This window comes from Oncorhynchus nerka, unplaced genomic scaffold (assembly GCF_034236695.1).
Source record: "Oncorhynchus nerka isolate Pitt River unplaced genomic scaffold, Oner_Uvic_2.0 unplaced_scaffold_13___fragment_10___debris, whole genome shotgun sequence".
Lineage (NCBI taxonomy): Eukaryota > Metazoa > Chordata > Actinopteri > Salmoniformes > Salmonidae > Oncorhynchus > Oncorhynchus nerka.
The window spans coordinates 1-20,740 of NW_027040342.1; the positions used below are offsets into that span (position 1 = coordinate 1).

Here is a 20,740-nt window from a genome sequence, read left to right on the forward strand (position 1 = left end):
GTTTGACCTACAAAATCGTTTGACCATTCCATGGAAAGGGGGACTCTCACAAACACAATGGCGTTCTCGGTTTTGGCTACGACCCCCACAGGGTCACGGGACTCGTCTGAAGTTGACCTATCCCGGTTAAAATGATAGATTTTTTAACCAAGGAAGAAATTAATAAATGTTGTGCGATGCTGAAGCCACGAGTGCAGAGCACAATGGATTAGCAGTCCATTGCCTTTATCACTCATCCACCTCGTTCTGCACTCCAACCAGTTGCCCAAGATCCGACTGTCTCAGATTGTTAAAGGCTCAACAAATGGGCTCGTCCGGGATTTGAACCCGGGACCTCTCGCACCCGAAGCGAGAATCATACCCCTAGACCAACGAGCCATTTTATCAAAGACATTTTTGCAGTCGCCAGCAATGACGGTGAGGATTTGGATTGATAGGTCGATTTGTGCCAGGCCACAGTGAATCACGTGAGTGTTGGTGGTATACTTGTGAGCATAGCTATCTTCCAAGCAGTTGACCAGGTTTGAGTTCAAATACTCTGTAATTCATCTGCTGAGTCTTTCAGATTCAATCTTCATTAGCTGTAACAGCAAGAAACAAATGAAGAAAGAGCTAACTGTAGATTTAAAAATTAGAAAGTAGACATCAAAATCAATTGGATCTCATTTCATTTGATCCGATTGACGCACCGGTACGTGAATAAAATAAAAAATCCCCATTGGAATCTGTCTGTTTTAAACTAGAAATGTGACTTATTTTGCACTGGATGCTTCTCAAACCTCCATAACCGCTGATGTCACATGTCTGCATCTTTGGTGAAATGCGGCAGAACGAGAGCAATGTTAGTCAAAACATGACACATCCCGGAAATCAGTCTTCTCATACAAATGGCTGTAGCTTCCGAACTGTTTGACCTACAAAATCGTTTGACCATTCCATGGAAAGGGGGGACTCTCACAAACACAATGGCGTTCTCGGTTTTGCTCTACGACCCCCACAAGGGTCACGGGACTCGTCTGAAGGTGACCTATGTGCCGGTTAAAATGATAGATTTTTTAACCAAGGAAGAACTTAATAAATGTTGTGCGATGCTGAACCCGCGAGTGCAGAGCACAATGGATTAGCAGTCCATTGCCTTTATCACTCATCCACCTCGTTCTGCACTCCAACCAGTTGCCCAAGAAACGACTGTCTACGATTGTTAAAGGCTCAACAAATGGGCTCGTCCGGGATTTGAACCCGGGACCTCTCGCACCCGAAGCGAGAATCATACCCCTAGACCAACGAGCCATTTTATCAAAGACATTTTTTGCAGTCGCCAGCAATGACGGTGAGGATTTGGATTGATAGGTCGATTTGTGCCAGGCCACAGTGAATCACGTGAGTGTTGGTGGTATACTTGTGAGCATAGCTATCTTCCAAGCAGTTGACCAGGTTTGAGTTCAAATACTCTGTAATTCATCTGCTGAGTCTTTCAGATTCAATCTTCATTAGCTGTAACAGCAAGAAACAAATGAAGAAAGAGCTAACTGTAGATTTAAAAAATTAGAAAGTAGACATCAAAATCAATTGGATCTCATTTCATTTGATCCGATTGACGCACCGGTACGTGAATAAAATAAAAAATCCCCATTGGAATCTGTCTGTTTTAAACTAGAAATGTGACTTATTTTGCACTGGATGCTTCTCAAACCTCCATAACCGCTGATGTCACATGTCTGCATCTTTGGTGAAATGCGGCAGAACGAGAGCAATGTTAGTCAAAACATGACACATCCCGGAAATCAGTCTTCTCATACAAATGGCTGTAGCTTCCGAACTGTTTGACCTACAAAATCGTTTGACCATTCCATGGAAAGGGGGGACTCTCACAAACACAATGGCGTTCTCGGTTTTGCTCTACGACCCCCACAAGGGTCACGGCACTCGTCTGAAGTTGACCTATGTGCCGGTTAAAATGATAGATTTTTTAACCAAGGAAGAAATTAATAAATGTTGTGCGATGCTGAACCCGCGAGTGCAGAGCACAATGGATTAGCAGTCCATTGCCTTTATCACTCATCCACCTCGTTCTGCACTCCAACCAGTTGCCCAAGAAACGACTGTCTACGATTGTTAAAGGCTCAACAAATGGGCTCGTCCGGGATTTGAACCCGGGACCTCTCGCACCCGAAGCGAGAATCATACCCCTAGACCAACGAGCCATTTTATCAAAGACATTTTTGCAGTCGCCAGCAATGACGGTGAGGATTTGGATTGATAGGTCGATTTGTGCCAGGCCACAGTGAATCACGTGAGTGTTGGTGGTATACTTGTGAGCATAGCTATCTTCCAAGCAGTTGACCAGGTTTGAGTTCAAATACTCTGTAATTCATCTGCTGAGTCTTTCAGATTCAATCTTCATTAGCTGTAACAGCAAGAAACAAATGAAGAAAGAGCTAACTGTAGATTTAAAAAATTAGAAAGTAGACATCAAAATCAATTGGATCTCATTTCATTTGATCCGATTGACGCACCGGTACGTGAATAAAATAAAAAATCCCCATTGGAATCTGTCTGTTTTAAACTAGAAATGTGACTTATTTTGCACTGGATGCTTCTCAAACCTCCATAACCGCTGATGTCACATGTCTGCATCTTTGGTGAAATGCGGCAGAACGAGAGCAATGTTAGTCAAAACATGACACATCCCGGAAATCAGTCTTCTCATACAAATGGCTGTAGCTTCCGAACTGTTTGACCTACAAAATCGTTTGACCATTCCATGGAAAGGGGGGACTCTCACAAACACAATGGCGTTCTCGGTTTTGCTCTACGACCCCCACAAGGGTCACGGCACTCGTCTGAAGTTGACCTATGTGCCGGTTAAAGTGATAGATTTTTTTAACCAAGGAAGAAATTAATAAATGTTGTGCGATGCTGAACCCGCGAGTGCAGAGCACAATGGATTAGCAGTCCATTGCCTTTATCACTCATCCACCTCGTTCTGCACTCCAACCAGTTGCCCAAGAAACGACTGTCTACGATTGTTAAAGGCTCAACAAATGGGCTCGTCCGGGATTTGAACCCGGGACCTCTCGCACCCGAAGCGAGAATCATACCCCTAGACCAACGAGCCATTTTATCAAAGACATTTTTGCAGTCGCCAGCAATGACGGTGAGGATTTGGATTGATAGGTCGATTTGTGCCAGGCCACAGTGAATCACGTGAGTGTTGGTGGTATACTTGTGAGCATAGCTATCTTCCAAGCAGTTGACCAGGTTTGAGTTCAAATACTCTGTAATTCATCTGCTGAGTCTTTCAGATTCAATCTTCATTAGCTGTAACAGCAAGAAACAAATGAAGAAAGAGCTAACTGTAGATTTAAAAAATTAGAAAGTAGACATCAAAATCAATTGGATCTCATTTCATTTGATCCGATTGACGCACCGGTACGTGAATAAAATAAAAATCCCCATTGGAATCTGTCTGTTTTAAACTAGAAATGTGACTTATTTTGCACTGGATGCTTCTCAAACCTCCATAACCGCTGATGTCACATGTCTGCATCTTTGGTGAAATGCGGCAGAACGAGAGCAATGTTAGTCAAAACATGACACATCCCGGAAATCAGTCTTCTCATACAAATGGCTGTAGCTTCCGAACTGTTTGACCTACAAAATCGTTTGACCATTCCATGGAAAGGGGGGACTCTCACAAACACAATGGCGTTCTCGGTTTTGCTCTACGACCCCCACAAGGGTCACGGCACTCGTCTGAAGTTGACCTATGTGCCGGTTAAAGTGATAGATTTTTTAACCAAGGAAGAAATTAATAAATGTTGTGCGATGCTGAACCCGCGAGTGCAGAGCACAATGGATTAGCAGTCCATTGCCTTTATCACTCATCCACCTCGTTCTGCACTCCAACCAGTTGCCCAAGAAACGACTGTCTCACGATTGTTAAAGGCTCAACAAATGGGCTCGTCCGGGATTTGAACCCGGGACCTCTCGCACCCGAAGCGAGAATCATACCCCTAGACCAACGAGCCATTTTATCAAAGACATTTTTGCAGTCGCCAGCAATGACGGTGAGGATTTGGATTGATAGGTCGATTTGTGCCAGGCCACAGTGAATCACGTGAGTGTTGGTGGTATACTTGTGAGCATAGCTATCTTCCAAGCAGTTGACCAGGTTTGAGTTCAAATACTCTGTAATTCATCTGCTGAGTCTTTCAGATTCAATCTTCATTAGCTGTAACAGCAAGAAACAAATGAAGAAAGAGCTAACTGTAGATTTAAAAAATTAGAAAGTAGACATCAAAATCAATTGGATCTCATTTCATTTGATCCGATTGACGCACCGGTACGTGAATAAAATAAAAAATCCCCATTGGAATCTGTCTGTTTTAAACTAGAAATGTGACTTATTTTGCACTGGATGCTTCTCAAACCTCCATAACCGCTGATGTCACATGTCTGCATCTTTGGTGAAATGCGGCAGAACGAGAGCAATGTTAGTCAAAACATGACACATCCCGGAAATCAGTCTTCTCATACAAATGGCTGTAGCTTCCGAACTGTTTGACCTACAAAATCGTTTGACCATTCCATGGAAAGGGGGGACTCTCACAAACACAATGGCGTTCTCGGTTTTGCTCTACGACCCCCACAAGGGTCACGGCACTCGTCTGAAGTTGACCTATGTGCCGGTTAAAATGATAGATTTTTTTAACCAAGGAAGAAATTAATAAATGTTGTGCGATGCTGAACCCGCGAGTGCAGAGCACAATGGATTAGCAGTCCATTGCCTTTATCACTCATCCACCTCGTTCTGCACTCCAACCAGTTGCCCAAGAAACGACTGTCTACGATTGTTAAAGGCTCAACAAATGGGCTCGTCCGGGATTTGAACCCGGGACCTCTCGCACCCGAAGCGAGAATCATACCCCTAGACCAACGAGCCATTTTATCAAAGACATTTTTTGCAGTCGCCAGCAATGACGGTGAGGATTTGGATTGATAGGTCGATTTGTGCCAGGCCACAGTGAATCACGTGAGTGTTGGTGGTATACTTGTGAGCATAGCTATCTTCCAAGCAGTTGACCAGGTTTGAGTTCAAATACTCTGTAATTCATCTGCTGAGTCTTTCAGATTCAATCTTCATTAGCTGTAACAGCAAGAAACAAATGAAGAAAGAGCTAACTGTAGATTTAAAAAATTAGAAAGTAGACATCAAAATCAATTGGATCTCATTTCATTTGATCCGATTGACGCACCGGTACGTGAATAAAATAAAAAATCCCCATTGGAATCTGTCTGTTTTAAACTAGAAATGTGACTTATTTTGCACTGGATGCTTCTCAAACCTCCATAACCGCTGATGTCACATGTCTGCATCTTTGGTGAAATGCGGCAGAACGAGAGCAATGTTAGTCAAAACATGACACATCCCGGAAATCAGTCTTCTCATACAAATGGCTGTAGCTTCCGAACTGTTTGACCTACAAAATCGTTTGACCATTCCATGGAAAGGGGGGACTCTCACAAACACAATGGCGTTCTCGGTTTTGCTCTACGACCCCCACAAGGGTCACGGCACACTCGTCTGAAGTTGACCTATGTGCCGGTTAAAATGATAGATTTTTTTAACCAAGGAAGAAATTAATAAATGTTGTGCGATGCTGAACCCGCGAGTGCAGAGCACAATGGATTAGCAGTCCATTGCCTTTATCACTCATCCACCTCGTTCTGCACTCCAACCAGTTGCCCAAGAAACGACTGTCTACGATTGTTAAAGGCTCAACAAATGGGCTCGTCCGGGATTTGAACCCAGGACCTCTCGCACCCGAAGCGAGAATCATACCCCTAGACCAACGAGCCATTTTATCAAAATAATTTTTTGCAGTCGCCAGCAATGATGGTGAGGATTTGGATTGATAGGTCGATTTGTGCCAGGCCACAGTGAATCACGTGAGTGTTGGTGGTATACTTGTGAGCATAGCTATCTTCCAAGCAGTTGACCAGGTTTGAGTTCAAATACTCTGAAATTCATCTGCTGAGTCTTTCAGATTCAATCTTCATTAGCTGTAACAGCAAGAAACAAATGAAGAAAGAGCTAACTGTAGATTAAAAAAATTAGAAAGTAGACATCAAAATCAATTGGATCTCATTTCATTTGATCCGATTGACGCACCGGTACGTGAATAAAATAAAAAATCCCCATTGGAATCTGTCTGTTTTAAACTAGAAATGTGACTTATTTTGCACTGGATGCTTCTCAAACCTCCATAACCGCTGATGTCACATGTCTGCATCTTTGGTGAAATGCGGCAGAACGAGAGCAATGTTAGTCAAAACATGACACATCCCGGAAATCAGTCTTCTCATACAAATGGCTGTAGCTTCCGAACTGTTTGACCTACAAAATCGTTTGACCATTCCATGGAAAGGGGGGACTCTCACAAACACAATGGCGTTCTCGGTTTTGCTCTACGACCCCCACAAGGGTCACGGCACTCGTCTGAAGTTGACCTATGTGCCGGTTAAAATGATAGATTTTTTTAACCAAGGAAGAAATTAATAAATGTTGTGCGATGCTGAACACAATCGATTAGCAGTCCATTGCCTTTATCACTCATCCACCTCGTTCTGCACTCCAACCAGTTGCCCAAGAAACGACTGTCTACGATTGTTAAAGGCTCAACAAATGGGCTCGTCCGGGATTTGAACCCGGGACCTCTCGCACCCGAAGCGAGAATCATACCCCTAGACCAACGAGCCATTTTATCAAAGACATTTTTGCAGTCGCCAGCAATGACGGTGAGGATTTGGATTGATAGGTCGATTTGTGCCAGGCCACAGTGAATCACGTGAGTGTTGGTGGTATACTTGTGAGCATAGCTATCTTCCAAGCAGTTGACCAGGTTTGAGTTCAAATACTCTGTAATTCATCTGCTGAGTCTTTCAGATTCAATCTTCATTAGCTGTAACAGCAAGAAACAAATGAAGAAAGAGCTAACTGTAGATTTAAAAAATTAGAAAGTAGACATCAAAATCAATTGGATCTCATTTCATTTGATCCGATTGACGCACCGGTATGTAAATGAAAAAATAAAACATCATTGGAATCTGTCAGTTTAAACTAGAAATGTGACTTATTTTGCACTGGATGCTTCTCAAACCTACCATAACTGCTGATGTCACACCTCTGCAGCTTTGGTGAAATGTGGCAATAAAATTTGTCAAAACATGACACATCCCTAAAATCTGTCTTCTCATACAAACTGTAGCTTCCGAATGTTTGACCTACAAAATAGTTTGACCATTCTATGGAAAGGGGGACTCTCAACGAACACAATGCTGTTCTCAGTTTTGCTCTACGACCCCACAAGTGTCACGGGACTCGTCTGAAGGTAACCTATGTCGGTAAAATGACAGATTTTTTTAACCAAGGAAGAAATTAATAAATGAAATGCTGAAGCCACTAGTGCAGAGCACAATGGATTAGCAGTCCATTGCCTTAATCACTCATCCACCTGGTCCTGCGCTCCAGTGGTGGCAGTTGCCCCTCCAACCAGTTGCCCAAGATCCGCCTGTCTCAGATTGTTAAAGGCTCAAAAAGGGCTCGTCCGGGATTTGAACCCGGGACCTCTCGCACCCAAAGCGAGAATCATACCCCTAGACCAACGAGCCATTTATTTCAACACATTGTTTTGCAGTCGCCAGCAATGACGGTGAGGACATGGATTGAAGGTCGATGTTGCCAGGCCACAGTGAATCACGTGAGTGTTGGTGGTATACTTGTGAGCATAGCTATCTTCCAAGCAGTTGACCAGGTTTGAGTTCAAATACTCTGTAATTCATCTGCTGAGTCTTTCAGATTCAATCTTCATTAGCTGTAACAGCAAGAAACAAATGAAGAAAAGCTAAATGTAGATTTAAAAATGAAAAAGTAGACATCAAAATCAATTGGATCTCATTTCATTTGATCCGATTGACGCACCGGTACGTGAATAAAATAACAAATCCCCATTGGAATCTGTCTGTTTTAAACTAGAAATGTGACTTATTTTGCACTGGATGCTTCTCAAACCTCCATAACCGCTGATGTCACATAGGCCATGAGGATACCTAACCCTCATACAGCCCCTGTAGGCCATGAGGACACCTAACCCTCCTACAGCCCCTGCAGGCCATGAGGACACCTCACCCTCCTACAGCCCCTGCAGGCCATGAGGACACCTAACCCTCCTACAGCCCCTGTAGGCCATGAGGACACCTAACCCTCCTACAGCCCCTGTAGGCCATGAGGACACCTAACCCTCCTACAGCCCCTGTAGGCGACGAGGACACCTAACCCTCCCTCAGCCCCTGTAGGCCATGAGGACACCTAACCCTCCTAAAGCCACTGCAGGCCATGAGGACAATGAGAAACCTTATTATGATTTTGACCAATTGGAAAATTGTGTAATAAATCAGCTGGGGGACGGTATTGATAGAAGTGTGTATGAATCAGAGACTTGATCATGCAGTTTTGTTATGTGATGATGTTGGATACTCTAGGAGAATTCTCTGGGATAACATTTAGAACGGGCTACAGATGATGTCTTACAGTTTGAAATATGTGGTGATCGTCTGCAGAACACAGTGTCTCTTGTTTCACCTTATAGAGAAGAGGATGTTGAACAATTTATAGTCCTGCTGGAACGTCTTGTTCAATCTAATTTATCCATCATAGCTGGCTAGTGACCTCCGAAATGCTGTAGGTCTCTGTATACAGGAACCTGTGGCTTTCTCTGACAGAGTCACATTAGAACATTTGATGAACATCAAGATTGTGGTTTTATACCATAGTAAGGATAATTCCCTTGAAATTAGTAGAGCTAATTCAGCTCCCTAGAAATTCCAGAACAACCCTCAACCTCATCCTCATATTCTGTACTTTTATGTGCAAAACAAACATTTTGTGTGGTATTACCAACATCAGAGCTTTATTGGGAGCTGTCTGTCCATCATGTCAATCAGGCAACACCAGACAGGAGGGGGGCACTCATGTCAGTATAACTGTTCAGTGTGTCAGGCTACACCAGACAGGGGGGGGGCACTCTTGTCAGTATAACTGTTCAGTATGTCAGGATGAAAAATGTCTGATGCAAACCGTACAACTAACACCATGTGAGTATTGTCATCTAACATGTCGATCCTTCTACTGCTACGAAAAACACAAACTTGAAACATGGCATCCCAAGGCATGTAAATCTGTAAGCTGGTGTGACCTCAATAAGAAATGTCCAAAATTCCAACGCAATTCCAACGTTAAAATAGACAACCCCCAACCTCACATATGTGGTATCCTACACTGCCCTGTCTGTAAAGGGCCTTTGAAAAGCAGAGACACTGAAGTGGTTCAAGAAGTGGAACATGAGTGCTGTATTAAGCCATTGGATGAAGATGAACATTCAGAGATGTTTGTGTTTTATGACTTTCAAAGTAATCAGGAGTCAGTGTTTCACCTGCCTATTTTTGTATCTACCATGACTTTCAAGGGTGAAAAGTGGTCGGCAGAGTGCCCAATTGAGCACTACTCTCACACCCTGGCCATAGAGAGGCTTTTATTCTCTATTTTGGTTAGGCCAGGGTGTGACTAGGGTGGGCATTCTGTTATTTTTTCTATGTTTTTGTATTTCTTTGTTTTGGCCGGGTATGTTTCTCAATCAGGGACAGCTGTCTATCGTTGTCTCTGATGATAGTTATTTTCTGTTTAGTGTTTTCTGCACCTGACAGGACTGTTTCGGTTTCGTTTATTCTCTTTGTTATTTTGTTATTAGTGTTCAGTCTAAATAAAAAGCATGAACACTTACAACGCTGCGCTTTGGTCCGATTCCTCTTCTTCAGACGACGAAAACTGTTACAACTACTCTTTCTTTGTCACGTTCTGACCGTAGTTCCTTTTTATGTCTCTATTTTGGTTTGGTCAGGGCGTGAGTTGGGGTGGGCATTCTAGTTTTTGTTCTATGTTTTGTATTTCTGTGTTTGGCCTGGTATGGTTCCCAATCAGAGGTAGCTGTCAATCGTTGTCTCTGATTGAGAACCATACTTAGGTAGCCTGTTCCCACCTGTGTTTGTGGGTAGTTATTTTCTGTTTAGTGTGTGTTGCACCTGACGGAGATGTTCGGTCGTCTCTTTGTTGTTTTTGCATTTTTAGTGTTCAGTTTCTAATAAACATGACGAACATGTACCACGCTGCACTTTGGTCCTCACCTTCTTCCACCAACGGCCGTTACATTCTTAAACATTTCCGAAAACCCCAACCTTTTCCTAATCCTGATCTCTCAGGGTGGTTAGACTTTTGAATGACTTTTGATTTAATTCAATACATTTTATAAATTATACAATGTGACATTCTTTAAACATTTGACGTGAGCATACACCTTGATTATATGTTCTTAAAGGACACATACTTAAACACTTTGGATATTTTCTAACAAAACAATCTACGGTGCTATCATTACTTCTTAAATCACCATTATACAGAGACATAACATCTTCGAAATAAACTCTACAGACTCTTTGGCATAGTTAGAATACACAGTGTTGACCAGTGTTCCTTGATGATTTGTGTGAGATTGAGGGCATCTAGCTTAGATTGTAGGACTGCCGGGGTGTTAAGCATAACCCAGTTTAGGTCACCTAACAGAACAAACTCTGAAGCTAGATGGGGGGCAACAATTCACAAATGGTGTCCAGGGCACAGCTGGGAGCTGAGGGGGGTCGGTAGCAGGCGGCAACAGTGAGAGACCTATTTCTGGAGAGAGTAATTTTTAAAATTAGTAGCTCGAACTGTTTGGGTATGAACCTGTAAAGTATGACATTACTTTGCAGACTATCTCTGCAGTAGACTGCAACTCCTCCCCTTTGGAAGTTCTATCTTGACGGAAAATTTTATAGTTGGGTATGGAAATCTCAGAATATTTTGGTGGCCTTCCTAAGCCAGGATTCAGACACGGCAAGGACATCAGGGTTAGCAGAGTGTGCTAAAGCAGTGAGTAAAACAAACTTAGGGAGGAGGCTTCTGATGTTGACATGCATGAAACCAAGGCTTTTTCGATCACAGAAGTCAACAAATGAGGGTGCCTGGGGACATGCAGAGCCTGGGTTTACCTCCACATCACCCGCGGAACAGAGGAGGAGTAGTATGAGGGTGCGGTTAAAGGCTATCAAAACTGGTCACCTAGAGCGTTGGGTACAAAGAATAAAAGGAGCAGTTGACTAGGCAGAGAGTGTTGGATTAACTACACACAGAACCTGAATTCGCGGCTGGGGCCGACAGATAAAAACATAAACAAACAGAATGGAGTACCGTAATTAATTGACAGTCCAGCAGGCATCAGCTATGTAGCCAAGTGATCACAGAGTCCAGCAGGCATCAGCTATGTAGCCAAGTGATCACAGTGTCCAGGGGCAGCAGTAGATGGGACAGGGAAGCCGCCTCTACGCTAGAGACACAGTGTTTAAAGTTAGTAGCTCGGGGGTGGTAGGGGGGGTTGGCAGGGAGATGTGCGTGGCAGTGGCGTTAGCCAAGGTCCAGAGTTTACAGCAAGGATCCGGTGGAGTATTGGGCTCTAGCCGTGTATGAGTGTGGTTCGGGTGAACAGCTGAGTAGGCCGGGAAGTGGGCCTCAGGGATAGCTTCGGTACTGGGTGCAAGCTAGCTGTGAAAATCAGAAGTAGTGGTCCAGGGATTATGGCAGGAATCCGGCGTTGTTGTGCAGAGACAGTTCGATACTGGTAGACTGGCGAGTATTATCCAGGCTAAAAAAACTGGCTGGATGTGCAAAAGGTAAAAGCCGCTAGCAGTGGCTAACAATGACTAAATAGCTTGTAGCTAGTTAGCTGGTTAGCTTCTGGAGGTTCTTGAATGTGTTCTAAAATAAAAAATAACAGCGATTCCGTATCACATTGGGTGAGGCTGGTTACCGGAAGGTATAATCGAATTAAAAATAGAAAAGTGTTTGAAAATAAATATGGGTCCAGTGAGTGGTAGGGCTGGCTGGGGACACGACGATTCAGACAGTTAGCAGGCCTGCGCTAACAAGCTAACAGTTAGTAGGCCGGGGCAAAACAAGCTAGCAGTTAGCAGACCGGGGCTAAACAAGCTAGCAGTTAGTAGACCGGGGCAGGCTAGCAGTTAGCAGGCCGAATTAGCAAGCAAGCAGATAACAAATCAAATCAAATCAAATCAGAAGCAGATAGCAAGGGCTAGAAAGTTAGCCTTTGGGGGACGTTGCGATGGGGTTAAGTCTGTTTATGCCTCTTCATGCGGTCACGTGGATAGACCGGTCGTGGAATTAGTAGGGTTCCAAATACCTCTAGGTAGCTAAGCAGGCCTAGCTGGTTAGCATAATGGGCCTTCAGCGGGCGTCGCACCTGAGTCCTCGGGCAGATTATGTTGGTATTCCAGTTGTAGGGGATCTGCGGGGTTCCATGCCCTGTACCGGCTGTAGAAGGGGTCCGGATATTGTAGCCCAGGAGTATGCTTTCGGTGGTAGCACAGGAGCTCTGGCCGGGCTAGCTTGAAGCTAAGTGGATGGAAACGCTAGCCAGGAGTAGTCATCCGGGGTTGCGGTTAGCTAGTTGTGAAGATCCAGATGAAATGTTCCGTTTGCGGTGGGAATCTGGGGATAAAAATAATAGGTCCGTTATGCTCTGGTTAGAGTCGCGTTGTTCGAACTGGCCAGAGCTTTCCGAGCTAAAGGTTAGCTGATGACCGCTAGAAAAGGTTTGCTGACTGATAGCTTGTAGTTAGCTGGCTAGCTTCAGTTGAGGGGTTCCAGATCCGAAGTAAATATAAATACTTTAGAAAAAAAAAGCAGATCCACGCTACATTGGGTGAGGCGGGTTGCAGTAGAGTATTTAGATGTTGAGGTTTAGCAAAATATTTTAAAAGGTATGCGAAGAAAAATATGTAAAAAACGATATATACAAGGGACACGACAGGACAAGACATTTCATATGATAATGTAATTGTATCATAGTTCCTCTAGTGTAGTGATCCTCTACATTTCATATGATAATGTAATTGTATCATAGTTCCTCTATAGTGTAGTGATCCTCTACATTTCAGATTATAATGTAATTGTATCATAGTTCCACTATAGTGTAGTGATCCTCTACATTTCATATGATAATGTAATTGTATCATAGTTCCTCTGGTGTAGTGATCCTCTACATTACATATGATAATGTCATTGTATCATAGTTCCACTATAGTGTAGTGATCCTCTACATTTCATATGATAATGTAATTGTATCATAGTTCCACTATAGTGTAGTGATCCTCTACATTTCATATGATAATGTAATTGTGTCATAGTTCCTCTACATTTCATATGATAATGTAATTATATCATAGTTCCTCTATAGTGTAGTGATCCTCGTCATTTTCATCTTCATTGGTTCCAAGATGGCATAGCAGTTCAGACGTCTTTTGTCCTCGTCTTGTTGTGTCCCGTATATATATATATTTACAACTTTTTTCGCATACCTTTATATATATATATATTTTTTTCCATAAACTCATCTTCAAAAAACTCTCCTGCAACCCGCCTCACCAATTTATATTTATAAAAAAAGATACATATTATTTACCTCAAATCTTAATCCTCCATAGAAGCTAACCAGAAGCTAGCCAGAAGCTAGCCAGAAGCTAATCCAGAAGCTAGCCAGAAGCTAAACAGAAGCTAAACAGAAGCTAGTTAGCTTCTTTACTGGCTAATCGTTAGTATTCAGCTAACCCCGGTTTCTGGTCATCAGCGATCCTTTAGCTCGAAAATCTATCGCCAGTTTTGTGCAGCGAGGCTCGGAACGGAACATACCGCACCTATTTTTCTCTCCATGTCCCTGGATTTCAACCGCTAACTCTGGACATTCATACCTGGATCTCGCAGCTAGCTAGCTGCTATCCGTGTGACTATCGGCTTTCGTCGATTCCAGAGCAAACATCAATAATTCCGGAGCTAGCCAGCTGAAGAGTTCCATCAATCACTCCTGGGCTACAATCACCTATCCGGACTCGTTTTACTGCCAACGCGGAGCCCCACCGGGCCTTCACAACTGGACTACCGACGTTATCTACCCGAAGGAGTTATCCGGCCGGCTCCTCCTTCGCGACGTTACCTGAATGCCCATCTGCGGTCCGCTAACCGTTAGCTGTCTTATCGGCTGCTATCTAAATAGACCTATCGGGCAATTTATTTATTTTTATTTTAAAAAATTCTTGGGCCTCTATAACTATATCTATTGTTTTTTTGTGTGATTTGGATTCATCCCCTCTACCACACGGAACCCCACTAATCCTACCGACGGAAACGCACGAGGTGGCTAATAACAGACCTCCATCCTATGCTAGCTTGCTACCGATGGCCCGGCTAGCTGTCTAAAGCGCCGTGACCCCAACCAACCTCTCTACTCACTGGATCCTTTTGATCACTCGACTAAGCATGCCTCTCCTTAATGTCAATATGCCTTGTCCATTGCTGTTCTGGTTAGTGTTTATTGGCTTATTTCACTGTAGAGCCTCTAGTCCTGCTCACTATACCTTATCCAACCTATTAGTTCCACCACCCACACATGCGATGACATCTCCTGGTTTCAATGATGTTTCTAGAGACAATATATCTCTCTTCATCACTAAATACCTAGGTTTACCTCCACTGTATTCACATCCTACCATACCTTTGTCTGTACATTATATCTTGAAGCTATTTCATCCTCCTTTTACTCTCTGTTCCAGACGTTCTAGACGACCAATTCTTATTGCTTTTAACCGTACCCTTATCCTACTCCTCCTCTGTTCCTCTGGAGATGTAGAGGTGAATCCAGGCTCTGCAGTGCCTAGCTCCACTCCTATTCCCCAGGCACTCTCTTTTGATGACATCTGTAACCGTAATAGACTTGGTTTCATGCATGTTAACATTAGAAGCCTCCTCCCTAAGTTTGTTCTATTCACTGCTTTAGCACACTCTGCCAACCCGGATGTTTTAGCTGTGTCTGAATCCTGGCTTAGGAAGACCAAAAATTCTGAAATTTTCATCCCAAACTACAACATTTTCAGACAAGATAGAACTGCCAAAGGGGGCGGTGTTGCAATCTACTGCAAAGATAGCCTGCAGAGTTCTGTCCTACTCTCCAGGTCTGTACCCAAACAATTTGAACTTCTACTTTTAAAAATATACTCTAAAAACAAGTCTCTCACCGTTGCCGCCTGCTATAGACCACCCTCTGCCCCCAGCTGTGCTCTGGACACCATATGTGAACTGATTGCCCCCCATATTTCTTCAGAGCTCGTGCTGCTAGGCGACCTAAACTGGAACATGCTTAACACCCCAGCCATCCTACAATCTAAGCTTGATGCCCTCAATCTCACACAAATTATCAATGAACCTACCAGGTACCTCCCCAAAGCCTTAAACATGGTCACCCTCATAGATATCATCCTAACCAACTTGCCCTCTAAATACACCTCTGCTGTCTTCAACCAAGATCTCAGCGATCACTGCCTCATTGCCTGCATCCGTAATGGGTCAGCGGTCAAACGACCTCCACTCATCACTGTCAAACGCTCCCTGAAACACTTCAGCAAGCAGGCCTTTCTAATCGACCTGGCCGGGGTATCCTGGAAGGATATTGATCTCATCCCGTCAGTAGAGAATGCCTGGGTATTTTTTTTAAATGCCTTCCTAACCATGTTATTAAATAAGCATGCCCCATTCAAGAAATGTAGAACCAGGAACAGATATAGCCCATGGTTCTTCCCAGACCTGACTGCCCTTTACCAACACAAAAACATCCTATGGCGTTCTGCATTAGCATCGAACAGCCCCCGTGATATGCAGCTGTTCAGGGAAGCTAGAAACCATTATACACAGGCAGTTAGAAGGGCCAAGGCTAGCTTTTTCAAGCAGAACTTTGCTTCCTGCAACACTAACTCAAAAACGTTCTGGGACACTGTAAAGTCCATGGAGAATAAGAACACCTCCTCCCAGCTGCCCACTGCACTGAAGATAGGAAACACTGTCACCACTGATAAATCCACCATAATTGATCATTTCAATAAGCATTTTTCTACGGCTGGCCATGCTTTCCACCTGGCTACTACCTACCCCGGTCAACAGCACTGCACCCCCCACAGCAACTCGCCCAAGCCTTCCCCATTTCTCCTTCTCCCAAATCCAGTCAGCTGATGTTCTGAAAGAGCTGCAAAATCTGGACCCCTACAAATCAGCCGGGCTAGCCAATCTGGACCCTTTCTTTCAAAAATTATCTGCCGAAATTGTTGCCACCCCTATTACTAGCCTGTTCAACCTGTCTTTGGTATCATCTAAGATTCCCAAAGATTGGAAAGCAGCTGCGGTCATCCCCCTCTTCAAAGGGGGACACACTCTTGACCCAAACTGCTACAGACCCAGACTGCTATCATACCCTGCCTTAATAAGGTCTTCGAAAGGCAAGTCAACAAACAGATTACCGACCATTTCGAATCTCACCATACCTTCTCTGCTATGCAATCTGGTTTCAGAGCTGGTCATGGGTGCACCTCAGCCACGCTCAAGGTCCTAAACGATATCTTAACTGCCATCGATAAGAAACATTACTGTGCAGCCGTATTCATTGATCTGGCCAAGGCTTTCGACTCTGTCAATCACCACATCCTCATCGGCAGACTCGACAGCCTTGGTTTCTCAAATGATTGCCTCGCCTGGTTCACCAAATACTTCTCTGATAGTGGTCAGTGTGTCAAATCGGAGGGTCTGCTGTCCGGACCTCTGCCAGTCTCTATGGGGGTGCCACAGGGTTCAATTCTTGGACCGACTCTCTTCTCTGTATACATCAATGATGTTGCTCTTGCTGCTGGTGAGTCTCTGATCCACCTCTACGCAGACGACACCATTATGTATACTTCTGGCCCTTCTTTGGACACCGTGTTAACAACCCTCCAGGCAAGCTTCAATGCCATTACAACTCTCCTTCCGTGGCCACCAATTGCTCTTAAATACAAGTAAAACTAAATGCATGCTCTTCATCCGATCTCTGCCTGCACCTGCCCGCCTGTCCAACATCACTACTCTGGACGGCTCTGACTTAGAATACGTGGACAACTACAAATACCTAGGTGTCTGGTTAGACTGTAAACTCTCCTTCCAGACCCGCATCAAACATCTCCAATCCAGTTAAATCTAGAATTGGCCTCCTATTTCGCAACAAAGTATCCTTCACTCATGCTGCCAAACATACCCTTGTAAAACTGACCATCCTACCAATCCTCGACTTCGGCGATGTCATTTGCAAAATAGCCTCCAATACCCTACTCAACAAATTGGATGCAGTCTATCGCAGTGCAATCCGTTTTGTCACCAAAGCCCCATATACTACCCACCATTGCGACCTGTACACTCTCGTTGGCTGGCCCTCGCTTCATACTCGTCGCAAAACCCACTGGCTCCATGTCATCTACAAGACCCTGCTAGGTAAAATCCCCCCTTATCTCAGCTCGCTGGTCACCATAGCATCTCCCACCTGTAGCACATGTTCCAGCAGGTATATCTCTCTGGTCACCCCCAAAACCAATTATTTCCTTGGCCGCCTCTACTTCCAGTTCTCTGCTGCCAATGACTGGAACTGTAAGGGTTTTCTTCTGGTGAAAGAGAGGCGGACCAAAATGCAGCGTGGTGGTTATTCATGTTTTTAATAAAGACGACTATACATGAACAGACTATACAAAACAAGAAAAGTAAAAACCTAAACAGTCCTATCTGGTGCAAACACAGAGACAGGAACAATCACCCACAAAACCCAACACAAAACAGGCTACCTAAATATGGTTCCCAATCAGAGACAATGACTAACACCTGCCTCTGATTGAGAACCATATCAGGCCAAACATAGAAATAGACAAACCAGACACACAACATAGAATGCCCACCCAGCTCACGTCCTGACCAACACTAAAACAAGGAAAACACATACGAACGATGGACAGAACGTGACAGGAACGAACTACAAAAATTTGAAATTGGAAACACTTGTCTCCCTCACTAGCTTTAAGCACCAACTGTCAGAGCAGCTCACAGATTACTGCACCTGTACATAGCCCACCTATAATTTAGCACAAACAACTACCTCTTTTCCTACTGTATTTTTATTTCTACGTTGCACATTCTTCCACTGCAAATCTACCATTCCAGTGTTTTACTTGCTATATTGTATTTACTTTGCCACCATGGCTTTTTTGCCTTTACCTCCCTTATCTCACCTCATTTGCTCACATCGTATATAGACTTGTTTATACTGTATTATTGACTGTATGTTTGTTTTACTCCATGTGTAACTCTGTGTCGTTGTATGTGTCGGACTGCTTTGCTTTATCTTGGCCAGGTCGCAATTGTAAATGAGAACTTGTTTTCAACTTGCCTACCTGGTTAAATAAAGGTGAAATAAATAAATAAAATAAAAAATGTTACATGATAATGTAATTGTATCATAGGTCCTCTATAGTGTTAGTGACCATCTTCATTTCATACAATAATCTAATTGTACCATAGGTCCTCTACATTTCATATGATAATGTAATTGTACCATAGGTCCTCTACATTTCATATGATAATGTAATTGTATCATAGTTCCTCTATAGTGTAGTGATCCTCGCTATATGAGCCACATCACAATTCCAACCAAGTAACACTATTGGTGCCAATGGTCCGATGAGTAGGTTGTTAGCCTTTTACATGTGCAACCTGGGTTCGCTTCCCTGCCCCGCTGATTGCTACATTGGTGTCAGAAGTGATGTCTGAGACATGCTTTTGTGTGAGCCAGGTAACAATTCCCACCATGTGGGTTAACCCTATTGGTGCAAGACGTAGGGTGTTTACTTCCCTGCCCGCTGTTTTCAACAATATTAACAGCATAGGCTGCCCGACATTTGTTGAACAAAGAGACACAATAATATGAGTGAAGGGATTTTAGGATAATATCAGTAAGTGTTGATTTAGAGTTGTCTTCTGGGTTCAGCCTTCTAGTTGCCTTTATCAACAGGTTGAAATGTAATAAATGACATCACAATGACATGTCCTCAGTGTTGGAACGATCCTACATCTGTACACATTATTTAACATGGTGACATGGTGCTGCTAGTGAAAGAAAACATTAAGAGAGAATACAGGCAGTGGAGTTTGCACAAAGTTTACGTACAACAATATATTGAACTAGGTAGACTGAGCATAGAGCTAAAGGCTATAACCACCAATCACTTAGGTTTACAGCAGCTGACAGTTGCAACTTCATTTCTAATAACTCACAACTTCCTTTTCCAGATAAAGACCTCATCTCTGTACAGATGTAGGATCTGAATTTGATCACCCTGTTGCAGGAAAACTAAAACTTGCAGTGTATTTGATTTTTTTAAAGGCTTCTGAAGTTTGTCATTTCCACTTTTCACTTTAAAATGTTAATTATAATCCACATAATATTTCTGCTGTAGTAAACTGTCTCAAATTAAGATCCTACATCTGTAGCAAAACTCCTGTCCTTCACGTATTCTCCTTTGACCGTTTGACATCTTTTATTTACTGTTGTTTAGGCTGGTTGAATGAGTTGCCTATGAAAGCTACTTCATCTGCAAGAAAAAGTACCAGTGACTGTAAATTATGTGATTTCCTCATATGAAATAAAAAGTATGTTTGTAGCCTACGCAGATATAAAATGGCTGTTGAAACTGTGGCACATATTTCTCAGTACATTAGAAGTCGAATAAATGTGTTGAGATGTAGGAAAGATGGGCAAACTCTCGTTGGTCTTGTCTTTCTACAAACGATTTTAAGGTTAGGTTGATGTCAGACATTGAATAGTCAGAGTAGGTTTGAGCTATGTTCACTTATCATGCTGACAAACCTGATGGTCTCTGTGAACTGATCTGAACAGGTTTAGGCTGGTCATCTATGATATGTAGGCTATAGCTGAGGTATAGACCTTGATCTGCATATCACTAACAAAACACTATTATACATTATAACCTAGCCTACTTTACATAATATAACATATACATATCACTAACAACCCACTACTATACATTATAACCTAGTCTACTTTACATAATATAACATCTACATATCACTAACAACCCACTACTATACATTATACATAATATAAAATCTCTTACTTGTTGCAAATAAACTTTCTGAAAGGATCAATGATTTCCCCCTCACATCAATCATGCCCGTTTTAGCCCTTCTGTCTATATTCTCAGATACATTTAGAAAATAACAGATTGAAATACAATAAATAGCCTAATTTTAATGAATAAAAATAAGTGTGAGACATGGACTTGTGTTTCTGTACTGTCTATAACTACCATAACAAACAGTGACTTATTATTATTATTGTTATTATTGTTGCTGTACTGTCTATAACTACCCTAACAAACAGTGACTTATTATTATTATTATTGTTGCTGTACTGTCTATAACTACTTTAACAAACAGTGACTTATTATTATTATTATTGTTGCTATACCGTCTATAAGTACCTTAACAAACAGTGACTTATTATTATTGTTGCTGCACTGTCTATAACTACTTTAACAAACAGTGACTCATTATTATTAGTATTATTGTTGCTGTACTGTCTAGAACTACCTTATTAACAAACAGTGACCTATTATTATTATTATTATTGTTGCTGTACTGTCTATAACTACCTTATTAACA

General features: G+C 42.8%; 9 non-coding genes across 9 annotated transcripts; all 9 read right to left on the reverse strand.

Annotated features, from left to right (window-relative positions):
• Positions 1-306: 306 nt before the first annotated feature.
• Positions 307-378, reverse strand: trnap-cgg (transfer RNA proline (anticodon CGG)). The gene has a single exon. It is a non-coding gene; the product is annotated as a tRNA-Pro (tRNA).
• Positions 379-1,218: 840 nt separating this feature from the next.
• Positions 1,219-1,290, reverse strand: trnap-cgg (transfer RNA proline (anticodon CGG)). The gene has a single exon. It is a non-coding gene; the product is annotated as a tRNA-Pro (tRNA).
• An 842-nt stretch (positions 1,291-2,132) lies between these two features.
• trnap-cgg (transfer RNA proline (anticodon CGG)) lies at positions 2,133-2,204 on the reverse strand. Its single transcript has one exon. It is a non-coding gene; the product is annotated as a tRNA-Pro (tRNA).
• An 842-nt stretch (positions 2,205-3,046) lies between these two features.
• trnap-cgg (transfer RNA proline (anticodon CGG)) lies at positions 3,047-3,118 on the reverse strand. The gene has a single exon. It is a non-coding gene; the product is annotated as a tRNA-Pro (tRNA).
• An 841-nt stretch (positions 3,119-3,959) lies between these two features.
• On the reverse strand, positions 3,960-4,031 carry trnap-cgg (transfer RNA proline (anticodon CGG)). Its single transcript has one exon. It is a non-coding gene; the product is annotated as a tRNA-Pro (tRNA).
• An 842-nt stretch (positions 4,032-4,873) lies between these two features.
• On the reverse strand, positions 4,874-4,945 carry trnap-cgg (transfer RNA proline (anticodon CGG)). The gene has a single exon. It is a non-coding gene; the product is annotated as a tRNA-Pro (tRNA).
• Positions 4,946-5,790: 845 nt separating this feature from the next.
• trnap-cgg (transfer RNA proline (anticodon CGG)) lies at positions 5,791-5,862 on the reverse strand. The gene has a single exon. It is a non-coding gene; the product is annotated as a tRNA-Pro (tRNA).
• Positions 5,863-6,690: 828 nt separating this feature from the next.
• Positions 6,691-6,762, reverse strand: trnap-cgg (transfer RNA proline (anticodon CGG)). Its single transcript has one exon. It is a non-coding gene; the product is annotated as a tRNA-Pro (tRNA).
• Positions 6,763-7,602: 840 nt separating this feature from the next.
• trnap-ugg (transfer RNA proline (anticodon UGG)) lies at positions 7,603-7,674 on the reverse strand. Its single transcript has one exon. It is a non-coding gene; the product is annotated as a tRNA-Pro (tRNA).
• Positions 7,675-20,740: the final 13,066 nt, after the last annotated feature.